Source organism: Dendrobates tinctorius, unplaced genomic scaffold, assembly GCF_039654945.1.
Source record: "Dendrobates tinctorius isolate UK_male_01 unplaced genomic scaffold, ASM3965494v1 ptg000070l, whole genome shotgun sequence".
NCBI classification, from domain to species: Eukaryota; Metazoa; Chordata; class Amphibia; order Anura; family Dendrobatidae; genus Dendrobates; species Dendrobates tinctorius.
Window position 1 is genome coordinate 51,532,404 of NW_027361738.1, and position 10,854 is coordinate 51,543,257.

The window sequence follows — 10,854 nt, forward strand, 5'->3', positions numbered from 1 at the left end:
ATGGGGCAAGACTTCTGCGGTCATTCTGATAGACAGCTGGATCCCCGCTGACTAACTGGGGGAGCCGGCTGTCAATCAGAATGACCTTGAAGTCCCAGTCTGTCACTTCAGCAGAGGCAGCTGAATCCCCGACCAGAGCGTTTGTACCTGTTAGCGCTTATGTACATTTCTTTTTTGCAAAGTCCCAGATACCCCCTTTAAGCTTAAAAATCATGTCACCCAATGAATGAGTTTTTTCTTTGTTTGTCTGGTGATTGGCAGCCTGTTCACACTGACCAAATATCGGGAAATAAGCATGGCCAATGTAAATATGCCCTTATTCCAAACTGTTGAATTTTGTCAGACAACACTTATTAAAGGGAATCTGTCACCAGGTTTTTGCTATGTAATCTAAGAGCAACATGATATAGGGACACATACCCCAATGTGTCACTGTCTTGGCTGCTTGCTGTCATTTTGGTAAAATCAGTATAGCAGTTCTCAGAATACTGAGCTCTGAATAACTCACCCACACCACTGATTGTCATCTTTCCGTGTATACGGCACATTGACAGGAAGCTGCTAATCAGCGGTGGGGTGTGGTTATACAGAGCAGTAGACTAGGAGGCACAAGACTCCTAGTCCTATAATGGTAATCTCCTGCTGATACAACACTGATTTTTTTTAAACTACAACAAGCTTACTAGGATGTAAGTGACACATTACTGGAAGCAGGGCCTCTGCCGCTATGCCATGCTCTCATATTACATAGCAAGCAACTGCTGACATATTCCTTTTAAGGGAAACACTGGCAGTCAATTCTTCATCTCTGATAAGACTCCCAGTCATACAATTCAAAAGATTATAGTAACAGTATACTGTATCCATGAACTCCTGTTAAAGGGCTGTTTAGCTGGTAAAATGTTTGCCTCTTGCTGAAACGATTATAGACATAACTTACAACAGTGGCACTTTAAAGGGGTATTCCCATGTCATATATTTATGGCATGTACAGAAATTGATGTATGATTTTATGGGAAAATGTTAACTTGTATTTCATTCATTTAAATCCCTACTTATGAGTGGTCATATTCAGTGATTGACAGCGTCACCCTTATGGCTGTGTGTCAAAATATCGCTGCTCGGGAAGGTCACACAGAACCACCAGCTGGGTTCTTTGTGTCGAGCAGCTCTATGCTGCCCCCTATTATCCAGAAAATTACTCGAATGACCGACGATTAATGGAAGAGGCCGCAGGCTGCTTCCAATAATAGGTTGGTTATTGGGGAACTAACAGTGAGTGCATGGTATATACATTCTGATTCCAGAACATGGAATATATGTATATACCTCCTATACAGTGACTGCAAACTTCACAATAACCCAAGAGAGATTATTAGCAGCCACTATCTGTAATGCCTGCTGCAGCACAGTAGCACCCAACCTCCCCCAGGGGGTGCAGGTGAAGGAAAACAGGTACACTCAGAGAAACCACAGAACAGCAGGCAGGAGCCATTAGGTGGTGGAAGAGTAGTCAGAAAAGCCGGGTCAGCAACAGAGAGGGAACAAAGTACCAGTGTTCACAGAAATACATGTGGTCAGAAACAAGCCAAAGAAGTCAGAGCTGGTTGGGAGCAAGAAAGCCAGAGACGGAAGACAGTCACACAGGTCAGAAGAAAAGCCGAGTCAAATATCAAGAGGTCACAACACACAGAGAGAGTACTACGAGTGAAGTCACAAGGAAAAACAGGAACGGGACCTAGGTAAATGGGCAGAGGACAAATCAGGGTGTAACGGGGTCAGCTGCTCAAGCCTGAGACAGGAATTATAACTTGCAGGTAACAGCAGACTGAAATAGCCAAGCAGATACCAAAACAAGGCAGGGAAGATGAACCCCCCACATGACCATCCCGGGGAGAGAATAATCAGAAACAAACAAACAAACCCTGGACTGGATCATGACACTATCATTGTTTTTTATATATTAATGCCGACTGGATGCCTAGTAGTAGATAGCGTATGGCTTTGAGGCGCCGTCTACAGAACAAAAGGAGTAGAACTATTAAATATTATATTTAAAGCAAACCTGTCAGCAGAATTTTGCTAAGTAAACTACAGACACTGTCGGGTTGGCATTGTTAAATTGATTAAAATTGATTAAAATGATACCTGGGGTGAAGAAATACATATTGTGGTTCTTGTGCAATCAGTGTTAGAAAGTTTCAGTTAAAGACATTCTCGTGTTTTGGGTCAGGACTATAGGCAAACTCTTATCTTCCTGCTCTAAGCCAGAGAAACCAAGGAAAATAACTGCCCACAGGCCAAAGGACAGTCTGTCTCTATGATGAGGAACATGTTTGTGCTTTAGGTCGGGCCTGTGGGCAGGACTTTCCTTGGTTTCTCTGGCTTAGAGCAGGAAAATAAGACCCTGCCTATAGTCCCGCCCCGGAGCATGGGCAAATCATTAGCTGAAAACTTCTAACACTGATTACACAAGAACCACAAGAAGGCATCCTTCACCCCAGGTATCATTTTAATCCGTTTAGCACTGCTAATCTCAAAGTGTCTGTGGTTTACTTAGCAAAATTCAGCTGACAGGTTCGTTTTAATCCAAACCAAAGGCAGTGTTTATAAAAAATGTAAAAAAGGTTTTATAAAGGAGACTAAACAATATGTCATATACAACTGCAGAAAATAAAGAGGGATTAACAAAAGACATACTAAACAGATCACAGAGATGACTGAGCTAGCGGATGGAAGCTATCCAACTGAAAACTTCTGGTTAACGGGATTAAGCATACACTGACATGTATCTTCCTCAGCACTGAACACAGATCATAACTTGTCTTAATCTTAACCTCTTATCAGTACCTGAGTCCCCTTCCCCCATGATGACCTCAAGTAGGCTTGGTTGTGGATTGTTCTCAGCCCCTCTGAATGTTTTGAATTTCTCAACTTATGCAATAACGTCACTCCTGATGACTGCAGAAGTTCGAAATTATATTTTTCATCAGGATTTTACCTTTCGTCAGAGATCAAACATGACATGGCTGTTGTCAGTTATCTGGTCACTATGGATTTGGGGCTTTGAGGCAGGGGTTGCAGTTATGAAAAAAACTTGCATCTTCTGCCCTGATTAGCCCTGAAGCTGAAAATATATATCCCATCACCATAATATTCATAATTTTCTACTGGTGCACAAAGATGTTTTGGATGAAAGGAATGTGCACCAGTGAAGAAAAATAGCTATCTCTAAAGGGTGATTTCTTCAATCCTCTCAAAACTTAAGAAGCTTTGCCTGTCTTAACTATTTATCCAGCCTGTAACTCTTTGTCCATGCACAATAGATATCCTCGTTCAGTCATATGAGCACTACTGGGGTCCGTCACTTTCAAAAGGTACTGCCCTTTGTCTTTGTCTCCAATCTATACATTGTAGTCTTACTCATTTCGCATATGTTAAACTGTGTAATTCACATAAAGGCCCCTCAGGTTGCCAGCTCTTGTCTGGTGCTGCAATTCCGTGTGACAGAGATGAAGGAGGAATGCCTCCTCTCTAGCGTGGCTTAGAGATTTTAATATTTTGTATGACACTGTGCATAGAGATAGTTGTCAGCTGATGAGTAGGACCATCCGCATGACTCAAGAATAGAAAGCCCGACTGCATAAAATAGTCCGACTGCTGGTAACATAGTAACATAGTAACATAGTTATTAAGGTTGAAGGAAGACTTTAAGTCCATCTAGTTCAACCCATATCCTATCCTAACCTGCCCTAACATGTTGATCCAGAGGAAGGCAAAAAAAACCCATGTAGCAAACAGTAAGCTTCACATTGGGGAAAAAAATTCCTTCCCAACTCCACATACGGCAATCAGACTAGCTCCCTGGATCAACGCAATATTAAGGAAACTAGTGTATATACCTTGTAATATTATACTTTTCAAGAAAGGCATCCAGTCCCTTCTTAAATTTTAGTAGGGAATCACTCATTACAACATCATATGGCAGAGAGTTCCATAGTCTCACTGCTCTTACAGTAAAGAATCTTAGCAAGTACTTAGCAAACCTGACACAATTTCTTTAAGTGACTAAAATACAATTTATATTGAATATCTTTTTTTTCATAAAGAATACAGCATCCTGCTGAGCGCCATACACAGATTGCATGTACAATGTCACAAGTTCCCTTTATCTTGGTCTCCTGTGTGTATCCTGCTCTGATCTGTTTCACAATTCTGTATGTCTATAAGATGGCAAATATATCTAATGTGTCCTCTTTTCCACAGTGACTGTTACCCATGACCATCTTTTATAGAACGCGAGAAAAGTGCGTGTTTTGCTCTAGCTGTAGTTTAAGTGATGCCCGCAGGATACTTTTTCTATAGATAACATTTATCTATCATCACTAGCTGCATATACTGGTTTTGCCTTTGGTAGTGTGCAGCCTAATTGTTAAAATTGCCTTTGCCTCAGGTCTGGTGACACATTCTAATTGGAAGTAGAAATTGTTTGTTAGCTAGCTAGCGTGTAGCATTTTATGAGGCCTCCATATAACCCACCAGTAAGAAATACAAAGTACAAGATGTTGTGATGTCTTAGTAGAAAAAGCCAGATCCAACACCAGACGATTAAAACTTCAAAAAAATCCTTAGTATAATTTCATTAAAATGGCGGTATGGGCATTTTGAATCAGACACTTACTGATAGATCGACTGTCTTGAAATGTGTCAGCTAGAATAATCCTTGACCGGTTTTATAATAAAGCTATAATAAGGATTTTTTGAAGATTTAATCTAGTGCTGGATCCAACTTTTTCTTCTACGACATCACAGTGTTGCATGGAATCCTACAAATAAAATTTGCACACGAGAGTTACCAAAAATGTTTTCTTTATTTTTCTTACTTTATCTTAATAATATTGTGACACTAAAATTTGAAGTATTTTTTTTAATATTGTATAGTATCAGATTTTTATGTTAAAAAAGAAAGCCCTGATAGAGCTCTGTAAGCAAACAAAAGAAAAAACATATAGCTCTCAGAATATCATGTAAAAAAAAATATATATAAAAAAAATATATATACTTTTTTTTGTTATTTTTTCTGTGCATGATACTTAAAAGTTAGAAAATAAATACAAATTATGTATCATATTATGGTGGGATTTGAACCCAGGGTCCCAGTTCTGCAAAACCACAGTGCTAATCGCAGAGCCACCATGCTGCCCAATGTCATTTGTTTTTACGGTAATTAATTCTTTTTTTCATCAGCCAAAATAGACACAGACGTCTGAAAGTGCCCTTATTGTGTTCCTTTATCTGAGCCAAAAGGAAATACTGTTTTATAGGTTTTAGAATGCAACCTCTCTACATGCCGCAGCAGGTTGTAATGTGTTCCTCATCATCTAGTAAATGCATAACTTCTACATAATCTGCCATGTGTAGGTAAAATCTCCACATCTAAGACTATATTCATTAAACAAAAAGGAACACTTTTGGAACTTAAATATGTCTTTTACATGAATATGCAAGAATCTGGGAAAACGGCCAATGATTTCCCATGCTGGGAAAAGGTCAACACCCTCAAATTCTGGGAATTGAACCAACACCCTAAATATCATCATTCTCCAAGTAAAAAAATAGCAAAGGTAACCCCCACGTTTTTTTTAATCTTGTAGAACAAATTAATTACTACTTTCATTTTTTTCTTTTTTTCCAAATGGAACATGTGGATGACTGCAGCATGTAAGGTTTTCCTTAAGTAATCTGTAGAATAAATTTCCTCTTAATGGATGGAAAGAGGAAACATGAGTATCTCATCCTTTAAAATGTTACTTCATAAACTGTAGTCGCACAAGCCCCTTGGCAATTCATCAATCTGCACTGTGGTAGATGGAAATATTTGGTGCTGGTGAAAGCTTTTCATTTCCCACTGTGAGATTTTTTTTTTCACAGACTTTTGTCTATAGGAAATGTAGTCACTTGGTATATGCATGACATCATGCTCTAAATGCTGAAAAGCATGTCGTGCTGTTTCAGGGTAGCTCTAATTAGCTCCAAGCCTTGTTCTTCAACGCATGAAGACACTGTATCAAGTTTCTGGAGGCTTTGCAAGACTTACAAATTAATTATCCCGGAGACCCACAACCAGGTCTTAAGATCTGAGACTTAATGAATAATAAGACTTAAGCCAATAATGTGGTTAAAAGCAAAAATGGAATTATAAAATTGTGGAACAATAAGAGTAACCATCCTTTACTTATTTTTTTCCATAAATCAATTTAATAGAAATCTGCTTATTTCTCCTCCTGAACAGATCATTGATTCTCAAAATTCTCAATTGATTCAAAAGTTGCTATATTTATGACAGGATGGTACAGTAATAGATCCACTTTCTAATTTATGGGAAATAACAGAGAGCATACTTAGGACATATGGTTCATGACTCCAGTGTATTCATAAAAGAGTGCGCCCTCTCCTTCCTCGCAGTGATTGATCGGCTTCTGTGTAGGCAGACACACACGAGTCAATGTGTCAATCATTGTGACAAGGGCGGAGGGGAGCGCTCAGTGTGAATACATTGGATTTTTAAACTGTGTATTTAGTTTATTCTCTGATGGCTATGGCTATTTTTGGTGTCGGTTTAGCTTAAAGAAGCCAAGCAATTTATTCTCTGCCCTTACATAGTGCAACGTAGCTTTATGACAGATGAAATAAAAGTACATCAATTTTTCTTTAATTATTTCTACTTTCATCTTGTAATATTTGGGAGTGGTATACTTTTGGACATTTGGGTCCCTGCTCCCTTAGCAGTCAATTAGTAAAGTTACATTTAGACAAGTCGACAATCAGTTCTGTGATCATTCAACAAACAAGTAAAATGCTCATTGTTAGGGATTGCTCATACGAATGATGATTCTTCCTAGAGAATCGGAGTGATTATCGTAATGAGGCTCAGCTCAAACTCTGAGCTGAGTGTCAGTGCACTGTGCTCCAATTCTCTCGCATGAGAGTCTTATCTCAGGTGCCAAGAAGACCGAGAACTTAATTTCTCCATCTTCTCCATTGACATTTGAGTACAGTCCGATGTTTTACTCACACCCATAGACTTGTATGGGTATGCATGATCTGATTATCGGACGCACTCACAGCATGCTCCAATTTTTTTCTCATCCCAAATCGGCATGAGTTAAACAACGCTGCCCCATAGTATAACATTGGGTCGAGTTATATCGGATAGCACTCGCCAAGTTATATGCTCATGTGGCCCCGTCACACACAGCGAGATCGCTAGCAAGATCGCTGATTTTGTGATGCAAAAGCAATCTCGCCAGCGATCTCGCTGTGTGTGACACGTATCAGCGACCGCCCCCCCTGCCGGGTATCGCTGATCGTGCAGCAATGTCCTGGGCCATTTTTTGATCGTTGGTCTCCCGCTGGCCAGCACGCATCGCTGCATGTGGCAGCGGTAGAGCAACGATCAGTGAGCTCCCAGCGCTGTAAGAAGACGCTGGGAGCTGGTATCTAAGGTAAATATCGGGTAACTAAGCGCGTGCGTCACTTAGTTACCCGCTGTGTACCTTAGATACCTGCGTGCTTGCGCAGGGAGCTGGTAACCAAGGTAGACAGCAGGTAACTAAGTGACGCGCACGCTTAGTTACCTACTGTGTACCTTAGATACCAGCTCCCTGCGCGAGCACACAGATATCTAAGGTACACAGCGGGTAACTAAGCGATTCGCTCGCTTAGTTACCAGATATTTACCTTAAATACCAGCGTCCTCGCTGATCCTGATCGCTGGTCAGTCTGCCTGTTTGACAGGTCACCAGCGATCATGGAGCGAGGCACCAGCGATCCTGACAAGGTCGTATCATTGTCGGGATCACTGGTGCATCGTTTAGTGTGACGGGGCCTTTAGGGTGACTGGATTGCTTGTGTCAACCTAAAATTTATCATGATCTGCAGCACATCAGCAAATGTAAATGCTGTACAAGGACAGAAAGGTCAAATCTACAATTGTATTTTCCCATTTAATATCCTGTGTAAACAGGCCAGTAAACCAGCGCCGAGTTACTTGCATGTACTCATTTGACATTCATTATTAGCCCTGAGATCAGTCTGTGTATATACATCTTAGGGTCGTTTCATATGGCTCACATTTACAATCCAAGTATGGACCACAGTGTCCAGATTGTCCGCAGGACATACATGAGGATGTTGAATTCAGGTCAGGAGAATCTCAGCTGATGCAGACATCGTGGTCCATACTTGGACGGTGATTCTTTGACTTCTGAAACATTTAGCAAGTTATGATAATTGCACAAATTGAGCTGAATTGAAATGACTTTGGATCTTCTGCTGGCTGTATGTCACTAGCAGTCTATACACAAAATTATTGTGATATTTTGGCAAGATCCCTTGACAATCTAATGTTGTCTGCTTTGAGAAATATTGTGTGATGCTAGTCACTTCTCACAGCCAAGTTGTGAGCCAGAAAGGTCAAGTAGTCCAAGGTCAGAAGCCAGGAGGGAACATCATAAACAGGAGGAAGAGACAAAAACGTAGTCAGGTAACTTTCCGAGGTCAGAGTACCAGTAGAATAATGGATCAGGGCTGAAAAGGTAATACAGACGGATGGTCACAACGAAGTCCAAGGTCAGGCAGCAAAAATCAAGCATATAGAACTCAAAGCACCAGAGCACAAACCTCACAAGCTGAATGTATGTCTGGAAGAGGTCTGGGAAAAACAGCTCAGTTAAGTAGCATTGCAATCACCTGGAATAATGAAGACTTGGAGACAGCCGATACCTCCCAGTCTTAGATTGTATAGTCGATCTGTCAATTAACACACTGACATTTCAGTACGCCCCTGTACGGAATTGGATGGCCAAGCTGTCAGTCAAAGTACCGACAGCTCCAGCAAACCCCTTTACCAGATTGGATGGCCGAGCTGTCAGTAACTGCATCCCAGACACACTGAGGGTTGGAACCGTGACATATTGATTTAGTTCTCATGTCCCTGATGATGAGCTGATCTCAGATTCTCAGTTATAATGTGTTAGAGACATTTTCAATAAATGTTCCATTCCTCTGTCACCATCACAGGATGAATTGAAACATTATACAGTTTCCATTGCAATCTCTGGTTTGTATAATGAATGCACTGAAATACAATATTATTCTGCTTTCTGCTGTGGCAAATAGGAGGGGGTCCAAAATAAGAGACCCTTCTCATAATTCACTAAAAAGTGTATTCTATAACCAGTCTGCAAGATTCCTAACCCATACTACCATGCTGCTCCAGGTATGGCATGTAGGAGTTCCGGTGAGAGTGGGGTTTGGCAGCATACAGGTAATCATACAGCCTTTAACGCACAGCTGCCGTAAGAAAATTGACTTCCCTGTGACTTGGCTGCTTACTGTTTATAATGGTTTGACTAGTACATATTAGATAATAGTTCATAATGTAAGTCCATAATACTTTCCATTAAAGGTAGAGCCATGCTTTCATCTCAAGATATTTATCCAAGAGAGAAGCGGGCTAGTGCATGCTACAGAAACAAAGTAATATGTTTTTGTAATAAATCAGCAGTTTCCAACAAATAAAGAAGAAAAATCTCACATGAGGACAAAAAATGTCCTAACTTCAAGTGATTATTTCGCACCTCCATTATATTTAATGGAAGCCATAAATCGCTTGAAGTTCACGCTATGCTATTAGTGTACACCACTGAGCGAGGAGATGATCGCCTACAAAGAGATTAAAAATTGCCTGTGTAGCTTAGAAAACAATTTCATGCAAATGGGGACCTTGCTAGCAGGAGATTAATCCCATACAACTGAATGATTGTTTTAGCCAGCCAAGTAAATTTTACCGACTGTCCAAAAACTCCTATTTTCATCTGATAACATAAAGATCAGGAACATCGTACGGTGCGCCCAGAATGTAAGGTACTTGTAATGTTAGCGTGATTAGTTTTATTCACACTTGTGTGGCGACATATTGCATTTTGTTATAATACATTACAGATTGCATGTCAGGAAAATGCTGTTTATATGCAGACAGTTGTATAATGGGAAAACGGGAGATGAAAATGAAAAATATAATACAAAATAAAAAAAACTATAATTTAATAGAGTAGGGTTTTCAAATATTTTTAACCATGGCTGGAAAGTAACCTAAATTGCAGAACATTAACTCAGTGGTTAGCGCTATAGCCTTGAAGCCAGTGGCGTAATTTGAAGCTCTTGGGCCCTAATGCAAAAGCTCCAACGAGGTCCTCGATTTTTGCAAGTCTTTAAAAGTATTGGTCTTTTCAAGTATGTCAAAGGAACTTCTTAGGCTCCTTAGGCTCCAGGGTGTGTGATTATAACCCCTGCACCTTTTGTAGTTACACCCCTTCTTGATGTCCTGGGTCGCAGGGACAACAACTGTAAAGAGTTTGTATGTTCTCCCCACGTTTGCGTGGGTTTCCTCCTAAGATCAATATCTGATCCAGCTAAATGTTGCCTACTTTAATCTTCTAAATATATCCACCTTTATAGTCATTCCTGCTCTGGGGGACCCATTCCAATGCATGTACAGTAATAATTGGAGAGTCATTCAATTAAAGGACTGGTGTGTAGAGAACACTGCAAGGTATAGTTATGATCAGAAGAAGATTTCCTCTATAATCTGATGTTTGCATGACTGGCTTCTACTTTCATTTAGGTTGCTAGCCAATACATAGCAGATTGGTGTCAGTGGATACTTCACAACCTAAAGTATGAATTATTTTCAGTAACTTGAGAAATTGTTATCTACAGGTTTCTTAATCATTGATCATCTACTATATTTTCTCAGCATATAAACATAGATAGATATAGACATAGGTGGGT